General features: G+C 39.8%; 1 protein-coding gene across 5 annotated transcripts in view; it reads right to left on the reverse strand.

Annotated features, from left to right (window-relative positions):
* The window catches only part of tab2 (TGF-beta activated kinase 1 (MAP3K7) binding protein 2), a 43,271-nt gene extending 34,583 nt beyond the window's left edge, over window positions 1-8,688 (reverse strand). For 3 of the 5 annotated variants that reach the window (XM_067571926.1, XM_067571927.1, XM_067571925.1), the window contains exon 1: window positions 7,315-8,688. The gene's annotated coding sequence lies outside the window, so the exon portion shown is untranslated. The remainder of the gene's footprint in view (window positions 1-7,314) is intronic. The other 2 variants (XM_067571929.1, XM_067571928.1) reach the window with 1 other exon arrangement.
* Between the last annotated feature and the right edge of the window lie 11,089 nt (window positions 8,689-19,777).

Raw genomic sequence — 19,777 nt, forward strand, 5'->3', positions numbered from 1 at the left:
TACATCATTCAAAACAACCTTTACAAATACCGAGTGACCTGCAGTGCCACTAATAAAAGCCTGAACATAATTCACTTCCAGTACTCTACACACACTTCACACTATGATCCCTACCAAATATAAAACTAAGCAAGAGGCCAAATGTGAAAATGCAAACTGAGGTGTTTGTGACAGAGATGCATGGTGGGAGGAAGTGTTTGTGTCACACACACGTATCCTGCTGCAGAGGCTACGGTCTGCAGGGCTCTGTGGAGCAAACAGGCCAAAGATAAGCGCTGAACCATCTTCCTGTACGCTGTCACTCAGGGGTTACATTCAAAAAGCAGCCCGTGTTGGAACAGCAGTGCTCATGTGGAAGTGCAGTGACACGTAACACTAGAAAGGCCAGAGGATTTGTGGATGAAAGAGAAAGCCAACAGGCAACTGAATGGATACATGTAATTATCTTTAATATTCGATCGCTTGTTTGTGAAAGTTGAACAGCGCTGGTTTGCGCTCAAAGTGGGTCTAGGAAAAGTCACACAGGGCCAATTTGAAATGTGAGAGCTGTTTTTACTTGAAAATTCATAACAGCCATTAACTGATGTGGAAGAATTTCACACTGTTGGCAGCTTGACCTTTAACTGATAAACCATGATGGATTCACTTTTAATAATCATTTGTAAATGAGATACACTCCATATGATAAAGTGACACAGGGACAACAACACACACACACACAAAAAGATGGTACTTTACAAAACTTAAAATGCCTTTTATAGACTAACTGACCTATATTCTAAAGATATTAAATACTGAACAGAAATTAAATCGCTAATAATAAAACAAAGAATTATATTTGATTCTCACATTGAGTAACAGGTATCAGGATAAAAAGAAACCATTCTAGCTGGCCAGCTTGTCAAATTAAATCCCAGAACCTGTTAGTTCTTGCACCTGGTTTTATGTGAGAGTAAATCAAACCTAAAACCTAAGCCCAACAATAAGAAGTAAACACTCACGCACTCAGAATAAAGGGCTGCCTAATCTTACTGGTCTGTAGCTTCTATTGACCAATAAATCATAAAAGAGAAACAAGGGTGGAAATGAATGCTTCAAGCACAACACTGATCCCACTAACAATGCCGAAGTGTCTCAAGAGCTGCACTGCTGTCTTTCCAAACATGCCTGTTTAACACACCAGCGGCTCTGGTTCCAATTAGTTTAAATGCTACATCCAAAGGGAGCCGGCGGAGGAGCTTCACTATATTCTTTTAATTGATGGTTGCGCTACTATCCTATTTCATAGCAGAGTTTCTGCAAAGGGAACTTGAAAAACACTTCATTAGCATGAAAAAGCTGCTCTTTAATTATTCCACCGCGTTCAAGTCTGATTTACAAGTGCCATTACACGGGATGGCTATTTTGAGATCATTTATTTAGCTGAACAATTCACCAGTCTGTAAATGTTAGTGATGTTGGGGTTAACGTACCCTTGTCTCCAAACATAAGCTAATGCATAGTGACATTAGCAATTTTAGTTAGTAATTCTTCTTTCCTACACACCATTGACATGGGAAATTAGTTTTTCTTGCATTCATTGTTGAAACCGCATACTTGTTGGTACTAACAACAAGCTTCCATCACGTTTTAATGATTAACAGTAACTTTATAAGCATCCAAAAACAAATAAAATATGTAGAGAGCAGTACTGTAATGGCTGTCTGCAATTAAATAGCTATCACACTTAATGAGTGTGTTATTCTTTTGCAGATGCAATACACTGTAATGCTTTGGATTTCATCTACTCGTGTATACAACTATGAATAAGCTGAACATGCGTGAGTGTACATTTAAATTTGAATTGTGTTTCTCACAGCTCTCTATCACATTTTCATAACAAGAACATTTGTAGTGAATATTTCTAATAAAATGGAGCAGCAGCAGCCTTGATGTTTGTAAGAAAGGACCAGAAAGCTGCCAGGTAAATCCTCCTACCTAGAGGTGAGCAGGGCACCAAAACTCACACTGAACTCCATACAGTGCATACAATACAAGACTGTTCGCTGTTCTGCTTCCAAGTGTATATGTGCCTACCTGTACCTGTGCAAATGTGAACCAAGGCAGCGTTGATAATGTACATGCAAAGCTTACTATGTCTGGATTTTAACAAAAAATTCTTAACAGTTTTGAGGAATCAGACCAACCCAAGCAATTCAAGGTCTCCTCACTTTGTGACAGAGGATGTGCCAGTTTACGGAAACTATGGCAGCATTTTTAGAGGAATAGAAAAAAGCCAGAAGTGATGAAACCCAGAACGCTCAGGTCATGGGTAACAGGGATGGGGGAGGGGCAGACGTACACAATCTCTGTGTAGGATGTGGTTCACTTTTCTCCTGTTTACTGATGCATGTACAGAGAGAGACAATGAGAAGGTGAGCTATAATCCTATCTTTGACTGCAGAGTGTATGGTGCATTCAAAGGCGTGACTAAAGAGGACCAACAAAGTGGAACTGAATCTTATGTTTGCTGCGTTGCAATAACTGACTGACGACAGCAAGCTGAAGCAACGTTCACCTGAATTGCACAGTGTGGCAAAGTTTACCCACAAATTTTACAAGTCTGAAGTCCAAATGAAAATATAGTTCCCTTTTGCGTACTTAAGCTCCAGTTACTACTAGGGATCTACAAATTGCAGGTTACACTGGTCCTGGCAAATCAGGCATCAGCAGCAGGATGTTTTCACCCATGTCTCCTACACACAAATGAGCAAAGTGAGTTCAGTCCCAGCCAGCACCACAGATCATCACAATTACTACGATGTGTTTGGCATGCAAACCGTGCCACCTTAATGTCATTAAATAGGAGCTTTTAATAGTTGTGTTAGCTAAGTAAGCAACATTTCAAGCAGTCATTTAATACGATAAGCAGCTACATTTAAATGTACGTCAAACATCTGAGAAATACTGAAAGTGACACTAAGAGTTCAGGAGAAGCATCAGCAACTAATCCGTCAGTGCAGATTTGGGGATCTTGCACACATGTTTTGAGATTTTACGATAGGTGAGTTTGAACTTAATGGAATCGTCTAGTGCTATGGGAACATCACTACTGTCTTTTACAACGATCTACATCTTCATATTCTAACACTTTACATTTTTTTATCAGGCATGACCTAATCTTCATGTATCTTCATTACTTTATCTGCATTACCTAATCTGTGTGTTACTGCAACACCTTTGCAGTTAGTCACTTTGGCTTATAAAACTTGGCTTGTCAGCACGTCTGCTAAACAAATGTCTGACTTATGGATGGGTATAGAACCGCAATCTTGAGCACAGACTAGATTGTTTCCATAGCAGAGAGTATGAGAAGTGAATCCTTGGTTATATTCTTAGTCACTCATTCTTTGATCGGGTTTTACTTGATTCAAATCACATTTTATGATTTGATACTGTATCTTATTTATACAAAGTTCTATGGAACTGTATAAAACTACATTAAAACACAGTTAATTCACTTGTTGTAAATTTACTTTCCTTTAAACTTGTTTACTGGTGTGCTGTACTGGTACTGAACTGGTAAGGTAGTGAAAAAGTGGATCCCTCTGGACTGGACTTCCTTCTGACTAACTTCTACTGGACTTGCATATATCAGGTGGCCAGAAACACAACCAAAAGACAAATCAATGAATGCAGCTATAATGTATCAAAATAAAGCCTAATCATGCTCAACTCCAAAGAGCTGAGAAAAGCAAAAATTAAATGTTCTCGCGCACGTCTCGCCGTTATTGTGGATCATTTGTAAAGCCGCCGCAAAAGTGGCAAACCCGATGAAGTGCACGCCGCAAAATTAAAAAGCACGAGCGAGACAGCGAGAGGTATAGTGGACCGTGCGGTGTCAGCCTCGATGCGTGCTATTTAACCCTTGAACTGGAGAGGACCAAGAGCAGTATAGTGTGTAATGGAGGACTCCATTTAAAGCGGAGAAGTCAGGAGAGCTCGACAGGGGGAGGGGGCTCCAATAAGAGCCTCTCTTCCTGACAGCCACACACTGGAGTGGGGGAGGGTTAAAAGCACCAAGCCCTCTTCCTGAGTCTACAGCAATGGGCATAATGTGATGGATCCTTCCCTTCCAATAACTTGAATCCCATTTGGCATTACAGGTCTTAACCTGACACGTTTGCTCTGAAGAAAACACGCGCTGTATAATAACCTATGTGGACAGGTCACTGAGCAGAGAGCTGCCTGAAAGAACATGTATCAAGTTGTAGCTGCACTACTTCAGAGTGTGCAGCCTCTTAAAGAGAATCTGTTGTGACGCACAGAAAAAGAGAAAGGTAAGCCAATATCGTTTCCTGGGTTAAACTGACTCTGCACTGTTGATTCAAACAACAAGCATTTGTACTTCATCCAAACACACTTATATGCAGTAATTATCCTTCCCGTCGTGAAAGGAGAAAAAAATATATATATACACCCCCACCCTTTGCTCTGGTTGGTGATAAGTTGTGCAAACTGCAAATGATAAATCAGGAAACTGGTTTTTCAGGAAAGAAGATTGAAGTATCGGCACAGAGCTCACAACAACACGCCACAATCTCAGCTTGTTGTACAAGTCCTCAAACACAAGTGTTAGCCCTGCTTGTTTATTGTACAAGAACAAGTGAGCCTGATTCTTCACCTCGATCAACAAGCATCAAGGCAACTTAGGTACTGAGATCAGTAATATGTGCGGTTACTTAGTCATGTTGATTTAACCTGTTGGCATATGCTTAATAACATCCAAACAAAGCAATTAGCAGCCTGCCATTCTGTACAAGTGTTTGATCCTCACCAAAATCCCGATTTAGCACTTATCATACAAGAGCTGAGCAATCGCTGCTGAGTCTCCGAAGAGAATCAGCAAGGCCTCCTAGCAACATATTTGCCCAGCTACAGGCACACATGGTTTCAGTTAGGGGTCTGCACCTATAAACAGTTGGCCATGGCAGCTTATTGGTCAGGAAGTGCAATGTTGACTGCAAGTCAAGACAGGCACAAGCTGCTAATGAGTGATATACACTCTTACAGTCTAGCTATGACAACACAGTTTAGATTGGAGGTGTTTAGAGGCCGACAGAGAAGCGGTTCTGAGCTCTTTAGAGTTGTGAATAAACTCGACCGCCTCAAAGCAGCCAAGCAGAGAAACCGGTCAACGTCTACTGAGGGTAAAGAGTAAAATAAGAAGCCTGGATTGTAAAACTCACTGTCAGGTAGGTTGTACTTTGACCGTGACTTCTAACTACACCACAATCAAACTCATGGATTCAGGATTTCAGAAGGCCAGTTCATTTCTAAGCTGCCAGTTTTCGAATTAAAAAAAAAAAAAAAGAAAGAAAAAAAAAAAAGACTAATTGGACACAGGTTGATTACCTGCCAAACTGGCTGGTTGAGCTTACAGACTTTCCAGTCACAACCAAGTCAAGTCAATTTTATTTGTGTAGCCTAATTTCACAAATCAAAAATTTGCCGCAGGGGGCTTTACGGTCTTTACAGCAATACCACATCATTGTCTTTAGACCCTCGATTCGAATAAGCGAAAAACTCCCTAAGAAAACCCCTTACAAGCAGCATTTTGCATCATTTGACTGGTGGCTGGTGTTAATATCAAGGCCAGCCTAAGTGATACAACATGGGGAAACACAGGCTCAACACACCCAGAGGGGTTTCAACTGTGCCAAGTAGACCACCACAAATGGCCTAACACTACCATGAATTGAAAGCAGCTTTTATAACCTCACGCGGCAATTAAAAAAAACATGAAACACCTGTCATCAAAAAAGAAAGCAATATTTGTGATACATTCGATTGCAGTCGCCGTGATTAAATGTGTTTGGACTGCATGAAAATAACCAGTAAGTAGAAGGACAGAAAGATTAATATCGCACAGATCTTTTGTGTGCATAAGGAATTTCTAAATCACTCCACCATGCTCCTTCAATACTTCAAAAACACTCCAGTATTTCTTTTTTGCAATCGCATGACTTTTACCATACGAAGAAACCCGTAACTTAAAAAAAAAAAAAAAAAGTTGCAATCTGTGCCTCCCTGCCCATCCAGTCACCTTTAGTGGCTTCACAAAGAATAAATGAAACAGGAAAGAAAAGTATCATCGTGATGGGTTTGGTTATCTCAGGATAAACATCTCTCCTCTTAACTATACAAACAATACAAACAACAACAACAACTGAGCTGTCATTTTGGCTAGAACAGGCTCAGACCCACCCCCAACCCCCCCCCCCTTATCGGTTTCAATCACAACTGCCACAAATCAGGAACATCTCACTTAAGGACAAACATGTAGATATCTGACAGGTGAAGAGACTCACTTATCACATCTCCTACAAAAACAAAGTCTACTGTGTCTCTTTAGGTTTAATTTGACCACAGTGGTGCAACATTAAGATGGTCAAATATTAGACTTCAGAAGCTCTATTTGCATTATCTCTTATTAAGATAAGAGGCAGGATATATGTAGTGGCGTTTACGACGATACTTTAACTTGTATATATGACACATTCACAGCTATAGTTGGGTTACTCTATATACATTTTTATGTCTGTGAAGATTCTCAGTCATCCAGGTCATGGTTATCCAAGGAGGGTTGAATCGAGGGCAAGTGGACTTGAAGATACTTGACGACGTTTCGCCTCTCATCCAAGGGGCTTCTCCAGTTCATAATATACATTTTACACAAAAATGTAGCTTTCAGTGTTGTGGCGAATGGATACATAATTAACAGCAGTGTGACAGCTTAATTTTGAGGCTTGTTAAAGATAAAATACTCGGTGTATGAGATTAGGTGCAGCTACAACTTTATGATTTAACGTTTCCATCCACGACTCGTCTTGCGACGTTTCAACGGAGAGCTCAATGGAAAAAGTAGCCTAACATGGGCTACAAAACATGTAGCGTCAGCCAGAGTTATGCTTAAATAAAAAGACCCTTAATATATATAAATAGATATTAATATTAAGTGGGAACTTGAAGGAGAAGATAACGAATGAGTTTTATACTTTAGACAGTGATTTGCTAACTCGGCCGAGACGGAACAGCCCCCCAAACACTTCAAGTTAGCTAACTATGCTAGCTGCTTGCTGTGGACAAAAACTTTTTCCACATCTGAAAAGTTTCTTCTCTCCATTTTCTTTGAAACAGAATGAGGCAGTATGTAAAAACGCGTATCGCACAAGACGCTGGAGTGTTTTATTAATTCACAGTAACGTTATTAAAACGTTATTCTTCCGGCTGTTGCTAACTGGCTTCATTTAAGCTTCATTTAATGTAACTTACCTTCCCGTCTCCGCTGACGCCGCCGCTCCCCGGGCCGCCTTCAACACCCGAGACCGCCGCCGGACCTCCAGAGGGCCGCGGAGCTGGGAGAGGAGAAGCCGAGCAGGATCCAGCTACTACCAGGGAGACGAAGAGCCAACTGCACCGAGGCCCCGGGCCTTGTGTGTCCTCGAAATAACGTTAGGGGAGGGATACCGAGCCTCAGCCCTCCGCTGTTTGACTGAGACTCGGGAATACCTTTTTGACAGCTCCTCTTCTTCAGCCCCCCCCTCCCCTCGACAGCCCTTCACTTTTCTCTTTTTCCTCACTTCCAGCAGATACGAATCAAAATACTGTCACAGAATATGGCGGCTGCATAAGCAAGCTACTATCGCGAGAGGAAGACTTGTTTTTCTTTTTTTTTTCGGTTTCCCAAAGTTGTGCTGAGGGAGGGAGGAGACAGTTGTGATTGCAAAATGAGCTGAGTCGCCTGCTGCAGCAAAAGATGCAAGCAAAGGAAAAAACAAGATGAAAACTATGTGAGAGAAGTGTTAGAGCTGAAGATCCCAAGGATGTCTGTTTTGATGCGCCTCTACTATATATCAAATGTGACAGTGACAGTTAGGGCTATCTAGCTACTGTATTAATCTCTTCTTATCTCACCTTCCTCCACAGGGAGTGAAGTGCTCAGTTAAGCAATACAGGATCTACTGTATTGCTCAACTGAAATCAATAAATTACCACTCCTGTACACTCTTAAAGCTGAAATAGGCCAATGCAAGATGATTACACCACTTATATTCACATTCACTGTGGATTCACATCAGATAAATTGTCTCCCTAAATCCTTGCATGCAAGTATTCTGTCCAAAGAAAATTTGATCTATTTTAGATCTCTTTCCTCTTGTTGTCTGCTTGGTTTACAGCATCACAGACCAGCCAGGCTGGTACATGTCTTAGCCCAAATCTATTGGGGCTGGACCGAATAACAACTTCCTCTTATTGTGTATTGACACCTCATAGGTTCCTATAATTACCCAAATAAGTGAGTACTTCACCTCCCAAAGGAAATGACACATTTTGCACTCAAGTGTGAAATACAAACCGGCATGTCATTGCCTGCATTTATAGCAACATTTTTGTTAAACTCCTGTGATTTCTGAAGTGAGGCTCCTGTCTTGTATCTGTTTTGACCAATCTAACATTACAAACAGCTGTTTAGATGAGATTTTGCAGTTGCATTATTTCCTGCAGTGCGGGAGGCAAGCCTCAAAACAGAGTGGGTAAATCTGGCAAGTGAAGACCAAACACAGTGTGTTCCCTCATTGGAGGATTGTAAACACACTTTGCTCCACCACTTAGGCTGGGTGAGGGCTGCCAGGTAGCAAATGAAAGTGCACCAGTGTAAAGTGTGTTTGTAAAACACACTTTTTTGTATTCAATTTGTATGAATATGATAAGAGTTTTCTTGTCATAATACATTCATAAAATTTCATAATGAACTTTCACATTCAATTTACCATTTGTGTTATGGTTCTGTCCCAGTCCGATTCTATGTCTCTCCACCAGTCCACTAGATGCCCTCAGGCCTTTCTCTCTGTTTGTTAAGACTGGACTGATGGGAGAAGGGCAGATAAGAAAAGTTGCTAATTATATTTAAGGACCACTTGAGACACTATTGCTTGCTCCATTGAGTCTTGTAGAAAGTAATTGTAGGAGTGAACTGAATCTCAGAGCAACAGTTGTCTTTCGGTCCAATTTATGTTACATGCAGCCTTAATATGCAGACCACTCCGCTTGACAGATTTATTGGTTCATGTTTATTTCATCAGCAATTTATGTTTCTAGTTTTTTGGTAAGGGTTCCTTGGTTGACAATGTAATACTAAAGTTTATTTGCTATGTTTGCTCAATGTTACTTGTGCACTTATTGAAGTTCTATTTATGTAATTCTGAGACAGTTTGATGAGTGATGGTTTACATATTAAGAAGATTGCGCATGATTATATTGTAGACTTTTAGTTTACTCATGAATCTGTTTTCGATTTGTTCAGCCCAGAGCAGCTTTTGCCTTTTGTGTTTTTTCTCAACGGCCTGCTTTTCCCTCCACACCTGCCCTGCATCCTGTGTTTTCCCCAGCCAATCAGCTTCTCTCCCGTTCTCCTCTTCCTCCCCCGATTCCCCTCACTTAGATTTCTCCACCCGTCTCCCCACCTGCACCTCATCTCCTTGTCAGTTCATTTTATTATTTCAGTGAGTATTTCAGTCTTGTTGGATCCTGTGCTTTGTTCTGCTCTGTTTATGACCTCTGTTCAGTTCAGTTTTACTTTGCCTGCACCAAAGCCTAGAATAAAGATGTTATTCTTCAGCCTTGCTCTGTCTATGGTCTTCTGCATTTGGCTTACTTGTTTTATATGTTACATATTCTTGTGCTGCTTTTATTTTTTGGTGAGCAAAAGATTATTTTCCACTCTGGTGAACAATAAAGTTGTATTCTATTATATTTTAAGATGGATATTGTAGCAATTTTACTAAGAGATCACTCTGAGTGAAAGCCTCATCTTGACCATTTCATAGTAAGAATAAAACTGTTAAACATATCATATTACAGTGGAATTTGCATGTGAAAAAGAGTTAAACATTATTATACCATAAAAATATTGTGATCTTATAATAAATCTCTCTGGTGTGGGTTGGTGCTGATGCCACTAAATGCCAGTCCTCAGGGAGTTATGGGACTTCACTGGTATTGGTTTCAAGTGACAGTTTTTGATGTAAGAACCCTCCAATTTCCACTTGCAATGTTGCACCCACTTTTTAAATTGGGGACTTTTTTTTCATTCTGCGTGGACACCATAAACAGGTGTCCCATTTAATTTTTCTTTTACGACATAATTGATGTGGACCACGTCTCCTGCTCGCCACTTCTAGCTGCATTAACCCACACATGGGGTGAGTGAGTGAGAAAACAGACGCTTGTGGGAGCTCTCATGAAAAAGGACGGCGCATTTGTTCTTCAGTGAACTGGGTGGAAACATATGGCGTCTCGTGTGTCGGCGTAACGCAGTGACTCACACACACGCAGTTACTCACACACAAATTGTGGCCCCTGCTATCTCGCACAGACCGTGACCCCTTGACTCTGAGTTTGAAGCCCGGGGAGCTGAAATCCCCTTCAGTCCGAACAGCAAACTGACAGTACAGTGCAGCCTCTTATCCTCTCTGACCGGCCCTCTCACACAGTATTCATTACTTTACACAATGCCTTTATACACTTTGTAGTGGTGCTGGTGGTGTGGGGGTTATGTGTCAGGCCTGTGAATCAGCAAAAATAAAACAAAACAACAAAAAAAAAACCCCAAAAGCAGAATAATCCAAATTCTCAAGAATTTCCAGTGGATTAACCTTGTGAATGTGGCTGCATTTTATTTCTTTTCCAGTTTTGATTTCATTTCACAAGCTGCCAAACAAGTGGAAGTGGACTGTGTGTGCTTTGGAATTACAGGCCCCCTCCACAACCAATCCACCCACCCACACACACACACACACACACACACACACACACACACACTACCAGCTCCATTTCCCTGTGTACATGCTGTACTTAGACACAGATTACAAGAATGACAGTGTGGTCCGTCCCAGAAAAAAAAGGGGCAACATGTGCACGTAACAGCAGCAGCCTGAGAGAAATCAGACATAAAAACCTGCTGTTGCACTCTGGTGCTGCGACCGGCCACACTCCTCAGATAGGCTTTTTGGAGAAACAAGGCCGGCCACCCACATTCTTGGCATGGAAAGAGGCCTGTTTCTCACGGTCTGAGGACAACTTGTCATGGGGTCAGCAGTTTAGATTTAGCTCTACAGTAGGTCTCCAGTCATTATTCCCCTCTTAAGCAAACTTCTGTGCTTGTCCACTGGCCATTTGGAGCGGGTTTATGCAGCCACTCTGGTACTAACAAGCTGAACACAGCATTGTTAAGGATAGGGAGAACAGAGAGGGAAGGAAGTTGTTTTATTCTCAAATGTACAAAAATGACATATGAAAGTGCAAGTCTGTGCATTCACCCAGGTGCAAAAATAGATGCTTCATCATTGAGACTAAACCTTGTAACAGACGAAAACATAAAATATATCTAAAATAGCAAATATGTCAAAAATATACAAAATAATTGCAAGTTACATAAAAGGAAACTATTTCAGTAAAAAATCTCCACACATATACATCTTCTGTTATCATACATATACTGTATCCTCAAGACTACAGACAGCTATCAACAAGAAGCTACACCATAAATATACTGTATGTAAATTTACTAAATGTAAAACTTTTTTATGTATATTTGACATATGTTGACATACTTAATATATGTGATATGTCTTTGTACTCCCACTTTTTGGGAATGCTGCACTTATGAGTTGTAATTCTGTACTTCTACTTCAAATTTGTTAATCAATCAATGTCATCAATGCTGTTTTCCAATAGTATGTATAATGTGCGTATAATTGCACTCATTCTACTCATTCTATTTCTAAACATTCCTGCGGTCCATACTGTCTGTGAAAAGATCCCTAACTCAATTCCAATGGAAGACACAGGGGTCAAAATCTACAGTCCGCATCACTGTGTGAAAATACAGTCAAAAGTGTAACTGAATGAGGTGTCTTCATAGCTTAAAGGTTAAGCCACATACCACATAATGTCCTCAATCCTAGCCAGGGACTTTTGTTGCAACTCTCTCCATGTTTCCTATCTCTCTCTCTGCACAGTCATCTGTCAAATAAAGGCAAAAAAATCATCTTAAAATAGTTTAACTTGTCGCTAATATGATTTAGTAGTATGAATTAGATAAATCAAATGGGAATCTTCCAAAATTACAATCGTTTTGGACAAAGTTCCTTCTTTGTGTAACTATCCCTCCAACGCTACCAGTTGAGTTGACTAACTGAGACTGGAGAAGCCTCACATATAATCCATTTTTGTACATCCCCATCACCAACACTCAAATTACTTTAGAAAGACCTTCACCGATATGGAAGGATTACAGCAACTGATAACTCCTTCAGTGTACATATGGGCATATGAGTAGTGTTTTAAGATAGACCAGAAAAATGAACTCATCCTTTCAGATAATAAAAGGCAGCTTTGTTTATGTCTTTATTGCTTTCATCCAAGACTTAACAGGATTTAGGCCTCCAGGAGACGAGGTTAGGTATAACTGTGTGTCATCAGGGTAACTATAGTAACATACCTTTAGTTTTAGAGGCAACATGTACAAGCAGTGGACCAAGTATTGTACCCTGAGGGACTCCATATAGCCAACTGTATGATGACAACTTCCTAAGAAATGAAGTTGCTGGGAAATACAGAAAAAATGTCTTTTTGGATAGCATCAAACCAGGCAAGTACTGAGTCAGAGAGACCCACCCATTACCAAACCTTTCCAACAGAATGTTATCAATTACATTAGATGCTAGAAATTGTAGGTTGGCCAAAGTAATTAAAATGCTACTTTTCATAGATTCCGAAAAAAATGACACTTTGGAAATACAAGGTCTTCATCCGATAGTAATAGTGAGTCAGCTGCTGGGCAGACAAGTTGCATAGTTTCATGAAAAGATAAAAAAAATATCATAACTATAAAATATAATAATATATTAAGTTAACAAGCTATTGCACATGTGAAAATCTGCAACAATACTGTACTGTACAACATGAACTGGAATGGACTCAGCAGGAGGTAACAGATAATGACACAAACAAAGTCTGGGCCTGTTTTGAGCAGAGTGGAGAGTTTATTACTTAGAGGCAATTGAAATGTCAAGGTCTGTGGAGTGTAAGCATCAAGTTGTGGTTGGAGGCTGCTCTGAGAGCAGACTGGGAGTGAGTGGTGTGATGGCAGAGCTCCAGACACCGATCTCCAACCCTTAAGGTCAAACTGACACTTGGTGGATGCACCCGGCACTTTCCTGTTAGAGCTGCAGTGGATAGAAAGGACACCTAGAGCTGCAGATCAGCCATCTTATTGTGGAAAAGCTAAAATGGCTGTTATTAGACTGATAATATTAGAAAATAGCACTGCAAGGAGTTTGGATGCGGCTTCAGAAAATTTTAAAAAAGGGCATTTTTACTCCAGTGTTTGATTGAAACATCATCCCAATCATAAGGGAAACTTTTCTAACAGTAAACTTTTCTAAACAGTAAACAAGCATGGCTCTAGGGAGGGCAATGTCTGTTGGTCGGTCCATCACTTTTGTCCAGACTGAAATATCTCAACAACTATTGGATGGAGTATCATGAAATTATGTTTGGTCCCCAGTGGTTGAATCCTGTTGACTTTGGTGACTCTGTTCTCTAGAGCCACCAGCAGGTCAAAGTTTTCAATTATCCAGTGAAATATCTCAACATCTTCTTGATGGATTGGTTCAAGATTTTATGCAGACATTCATTGCTCCCTCACAACTAACCCTAATGACTTTAGTGAGCCCCTGACTTTTCCCTCTAGACATTTTGGTTTTGAGTGAAATGTCACCAAAACTATTGGACAGAATGTCATAAAATTTGGTTCAGATATTCATGTCCCACTTAGGACAAACTGTAATAACTTATCGTAATCACTTTAGTAACCCCTTAACACTTCATCGAGCGCCACCATCATGTCAAAATTTTAATTTGTCCAATAGTTTGATTATGACCAGTACCTGCAAAGTTAATGACTTTCCCATCAGCATCAGTCTCTGTGTTTAGTGCTAATTAGCAAATGTTACCATGTCAGGCTAAACTAAAATGGTGAATACTATGAAAGTATAGAGATAGGGAATGACATGCAACAAAGGCCCCCAGCCAGACGCAAACCAGAGTTTTCAGGTCATGGTCTGCGCCTAATACCATGGTCAGAATTATCATAATTACTAAATTCTGACTTGTAACATCACATCTTATCACATCAACATCCAAGTCACAATTAAGCTCCAATATATCCAAATTGGTAGTTAATACGGAAATGCCTGAAAATGAAACAAATATGGATGGCTCACATCACCAAAGACAATAATGGACAAAGACCAGTATTCAATGCAATTAAACCCAAATTTCATTGCAAAATGCTTAAATCTCTACATGACCAACTCTGTAATCATGCAACCGCCTTGGTTATGTGACCGCTCACAAGTCATTAGCATGGGAATCTTTCCTATCTCCACCATCCATCCTGTGTGATGTGAACAGGGCATCAACCCCTAAGGTGGTGAACATGGTGAACATTACCTGCTAAACATTAGCATGTTGGCATTGCCTTTGTGAGCATGTTAGCTCACTGACATTAGCATTGAGCTCAAAGGTAGGCACTGCTGTGCCTAAGTAAGCCTCACAGAGCAGTTAGTGTGGCTAGACCAGTCTTGTTTGTTATCAAAAGTATTACAGTAAAGCTAATTAACCCTTTAAATCTTAGTGCTATTTTGTCTCCCCCTTCTGGCAGTGAGAGTAAAGGGGGGCGCTCAGCTGTGATTGCCTGATACAGGCATGCAGCACGCTCTAACACACACCGTGTGACAGGCACACAGAGAGGGCCAGTAAAAACAGATATGTTTTGGCAGTCCACCAGCCCAGAAATGCATTTTTTGATGGCCCACTGTATGCCCAATGGCCAGTACACCACTGGCCGTAACCTACTGTCGCAGCTGTAAAACAGTGGATAAATTGTTTTGAGCATCACACAACCTCTGTGAAATGACTTGTTTCACTATCAGAATCTGATCCAATTGGATCAATTGGAAAGTTTAGAAGAGCTGTACGATTAACAGCCAAATTAACAGCCAAACAGCATAGGAATGTCACACCCAACACCAGATTTTAAAACTCCATATATTGTGAAATACAGAGAGATTTATCTGGAGGTGATAGACTTAATCAGCATTGTGTGAACTCATACGGCAAGGGCTTGAATGTAAAGGACATTCATTCATATGTAAAGGTTCCGCACTGCAGGTTTAAAGTAACACAACAGTTAAATTTAATATGAAAACTCTGTTGTCCAGTCATAACAAATCAATATAAACTCTGGACACTTGAAGTTTGTGGCACTAGCAAAACTTCAACGGTTTCAGAGAAGGCCAAGACTAATCTTTAGGGCTAACCTGTTATGTGTTTGTGACTGCGTTTTGAACTAAATGTTAGGTATGTTTGACGTGGCAGTAGACAATGGTTGAATTTTCATTTTGGAGTGAATAAAACACTGCTTTGACTTGAAATGCACCATCTACTCATTCTGATTCTGCAGCTCCCCACCCTAACTGGGCCGGTGAAAGCACAAACACTCTCTTAACCACACAACTGTGGAGGAGGAGTAGACCAAGACAGCAGTCTACCATCCCACACCAGGCACAGAGCTGGTCAACAGTGAGAGAGTCAGGAATGGTGGCTGGTATTTAATCGACAACTCAAAGTAACTACTGAGCAAGGAAATAATCCATGTTTAAATCTTTACAAATGAAAAAATCATTACGGTGGTGTAGATCTAATGCATTGCATAATTTATGTTTAAAAACACTTTGTAATCCAACTGTTAAAATCACAAAATAATATCAAGAGTTCCATTTCAAACACAATTAATTATATATTTATTTTGGAGAACTTTATCAGGAACATTCAAGATGTCTCCTAACATCTTAACTAATGTGTCTTTAATGTCAGAAGTTAATATGGTAGAGTGGGTGTCAATTATGAATACTAATAATAATAATATACTTGATAGTTGGTACAAATATGTACTTTAAACTATAAAAAACTACTATACTTTGTATATCAAAGGATAAGTCTGGTGATAATCTGTATTTTTTTTGTTTTTTATAGTCAAATGAAAAGACCAAAACCAACAATGAACTAATCCTCCTAACATGTATTGTGTGTGTATCCAAAGCCTGATAGTACAGGAAGTGTGGTGTTTTTTTGTTTTTTTTGTTGTTGAGTATCTTTTGTTAGATTTATTTTATGTGTATTTAGTGGTATACTAAATTGTGTGTCATGGTTTCATCGTGCTTTTGTCATTCTTTGTGGCTTATGCGTCATGTCATGTTATGTCTTCATGTCATGTCGTGTCATGTCATGTTCTGTTAGACGTAACTATACATGTAGGCACTGATCATACTGAACAGTGCTGTGGATTAAAGTAGGCAAACTAAATTATGCTATTAATATTAATATAATATATGAATGATATAATTAATATTAATAAACTATGCTAAGTTATGCTATTAATATTGATATACTATATGAGTTACATAATTAATATTAATAACTTATGTTATTAATTCTAATTAGACTAAAGGATTTCTTTCCAGCTCTAAAAGAGACCTCATGACTCGTTTATAGCAACCTGTACTCGTACAACAGGTGGCAATTTGCAGATTCTGACATGCAGAGAAACTCCAGAAGCACAGAAGTGACTTCTGTTAGTGACATGTTAGGGTCAGGTTCTACTGGTGGGGTGCTTAGCTTATTCCTCAGTCGCTGACCCGAGCAGCAGCACAGAGTAGGAAATGGGATCATCTGCATTAATACATTCTGCTGAGCTCTCTCCAAGTCATAAATTTCCGTCGAGCGGTAGCAGTAACACTGCAGGCTGAGCAGCTCATCCAGGGCCTCTGCCAGAACTCACGAGGTCGATGCCAAGTCTCAGCTTGCCTGCACTGGTTTCACTTGTCAAACCACCAGCCCATAAAGAGAACGTGAATGTGGTGCTTACTTGACGCATCTTGTGGAATGTCTTGATGGTGAATGTAAGTGCTCAAATCATCCAAAGACATTCACTCCTATGTAATAAAGAGACAAATGAGAAGTACTTACATTTCAAAGATGTGTAGCAGTGTAACCATATAACATCAGTACGGTCGGTCAGTAGTTGAATTCTCTAGAAATCTGACTGAAAATGTAAAGGCATGTGTAGGTTTTTGCTGCAACGATGTTGTTTTGAGATCTTTCTCTCTCTCTCTTTTTTCTGCATCTGAAGAACAAAAGCAATCCTTGGTTTTTCCGAGTTTCAGCACTTTAACCACAAATCTCATAATATCCATTATTGCTGACTTTGACAAAAAATAAAAAATAAAGACAACTAAATGTTCACTGTGATGGATTACCTTTCTCCAACAATTTGAAGTCTGTGGAATTTGTATTTCATGCCATGATTGAAAACAACAGCCGTCTGGAAGGTACTTTCTCAGGGAAAGGTAAAAAAAGCACTTAACTTTCAATTCTGTGCAAAAGCTTGTCACTATAACGTCTTACTCTTGCCCTGGAAAGGGAACAGTGTGAGGAGACAGTGCAGACAGACAGTTACTGTCTCTGTAGGCTGGAACAAATTGGTACCTTAAACTATCAGAAACTACTTTGTACTTTAATTGTGGATCTGGGATCTGTTTTCTCTTTAACATACAGTTCCCCCATTTTCGAATTAAGTAACATTAAAGGACCAGTGTGTAGAATTTAGTGGCATCTAGCGGAATGGACTTGGCAGAAATGGAATATAATATTCATAAGTATGTTTTAATTAGTGTATAATCACCTGAAACTAAGAATAGTTGTGTTTTTGTTACCTTAGAATTACTTTTATATCTACATAGGGAGCAGGTCCTCTTCCACGGAGGCCACCATGTTGCACTGCCATGTTTCTACAGTAGCCCAGAATGGACAAACCAAACACTGGCTCTAGAGAGGACTTTTTGTGAGTTTCACAGCCACCGGTTCTCCTACATGCTTGGAGGGGGAGGGGTTTTCAGTTGGTTGCGCTCTGCAACTTCACTGCAAGATGCCACTAAATCTTACACACTGGTCCTTTAAAGTTGGAAAAGTCATCATACTCCACACTGTCTAACAGTATCATACAGTACAGTATAATATACATACAGTGCAGTACATTAGGCAACACCATAAGGGAGGCGTCTGATAGGTCCGAAATGTATTCTGCAACATGACAATGAGCCAAAACATACAGCCAGAGTCATAAAGAGCTATCTCCATCAAGAAGAAGAACAAGGGGTCCTGCAACAGATGGTTTGGCCCCCACAGAGATCTCAACATCATGGAGTCAGTCTGGGATTACATGAAGAGACAGAAGCAGCTGAGACGCTTAAATCCACAGAAGAACTGTGGCAACTTCTCCGAGATGCAGGATCAACCGACCTGCCAAGTACCTGAAAAACTGTGTGCAGTGCAGTGTGTTATACTTCTATATTGTTGTGTTTGTAAGAAATCAATTCTAAAATGTACAGTATGCTTTAAGTATTTTTAATCAGTCTTTCTAAAGGGACAGTGTTACAAGGACTCAGCAGGATTGAACAGTGGCTGAATGGGACCAACACAGTAAACAGTCACGCTTGGGTGACATCAAGTGGTGACCAGGAACAGCAACACTCTGTTCAGCTGCGACAGGTTAGTGTAGAATCAAACAACGGCTGCAATGCTCCCAACAACCACTGTACAAACAAAAGTGATTGAGACAAAAGAGATTTTTATTATAATAGAGGATATAAAATAAATATACATGACTTTTTTCTCATTTAACAGTCATTTGTACAGTGAAATTTGGACAAGTTTGCTAAAAGCAGCTAAATAAATGTTTGTTTTTTTTAAATTTTCCTGCACTGAGCTATTGCTGCCTTATATATAAATGCTATGAAAAGACAATACATTTAGGCCATATGTATATTTCAAAACCTGTGTGCGAGCGCACACAAACATAATACAGAGAGAATGTAGAAGAGTCGACAGACACCCCAACCTGCAAAGCATTCTGCTGATGCAGCTCACTGAGAGCGTCGGTGTGTAGATCAATTTAAAAAAACGTCTCATTAAAATTTTTCTTTTCTTTGTGTAAAACCACACATACTATTTCTTCCACAACAGGGAATCATGTATGAAAAGATGGGATAGAGGGTTATTGTAAGCACGTTTTGTGACACAAGCCAAACGATGCTTGTTATCTGAATGGCATGACGGGCATTGAAGGCATCACAGAAACGCAGATTTGCAGATGGAGCGTCTGTCTGTCTGTACAAACTGTTGAGAGAGGGCGACAATAAGTGCTTATGTTCTCCATTGGAAAAAGACAGGCACATGCAATACTATCAAAAAGGAGGAAACGTGAGAGGAGAGAGCGGCCTAGAGGTGCACTAGATTTCTTATAGGCGTATACTAATGTGTGTCTGTCCATATCTACACACACAGAGGAGCATCATCTGCCGTATTACTTTCATAGCACTGCCATAACTTTAGTGTCTAAAGCAAGACATTAAAAAACATTAAATACTTTTTTTAATTTACCACTAAATATTTGAGCAATAACAGTGCATTAAAAGACAATTATTGTATCAATATCTCAACGCGAAATTCTTAAAATGTGTTTTTATGTACAGCATTTCAAAACATACTTAACTGCGCTTCAGTAATGTGTGAGGACAAGATCTGTTAGAAGAGAAAAAAATGAGAGCTA

Source organism: Thunnus thynnus, chromosome 18 (assembly GCF_963924715.1).
Source record: "Thunnus thynnus chromosome 18, fThuThy2.1, whole genome shotgun sequence".
Classification (NCBI taxonomy): Eukaryota; Metazoa; Chordata; class Actinopteri; order Scombriformes; family Scombridae; genus Thunnus; species Thunnus thynnus.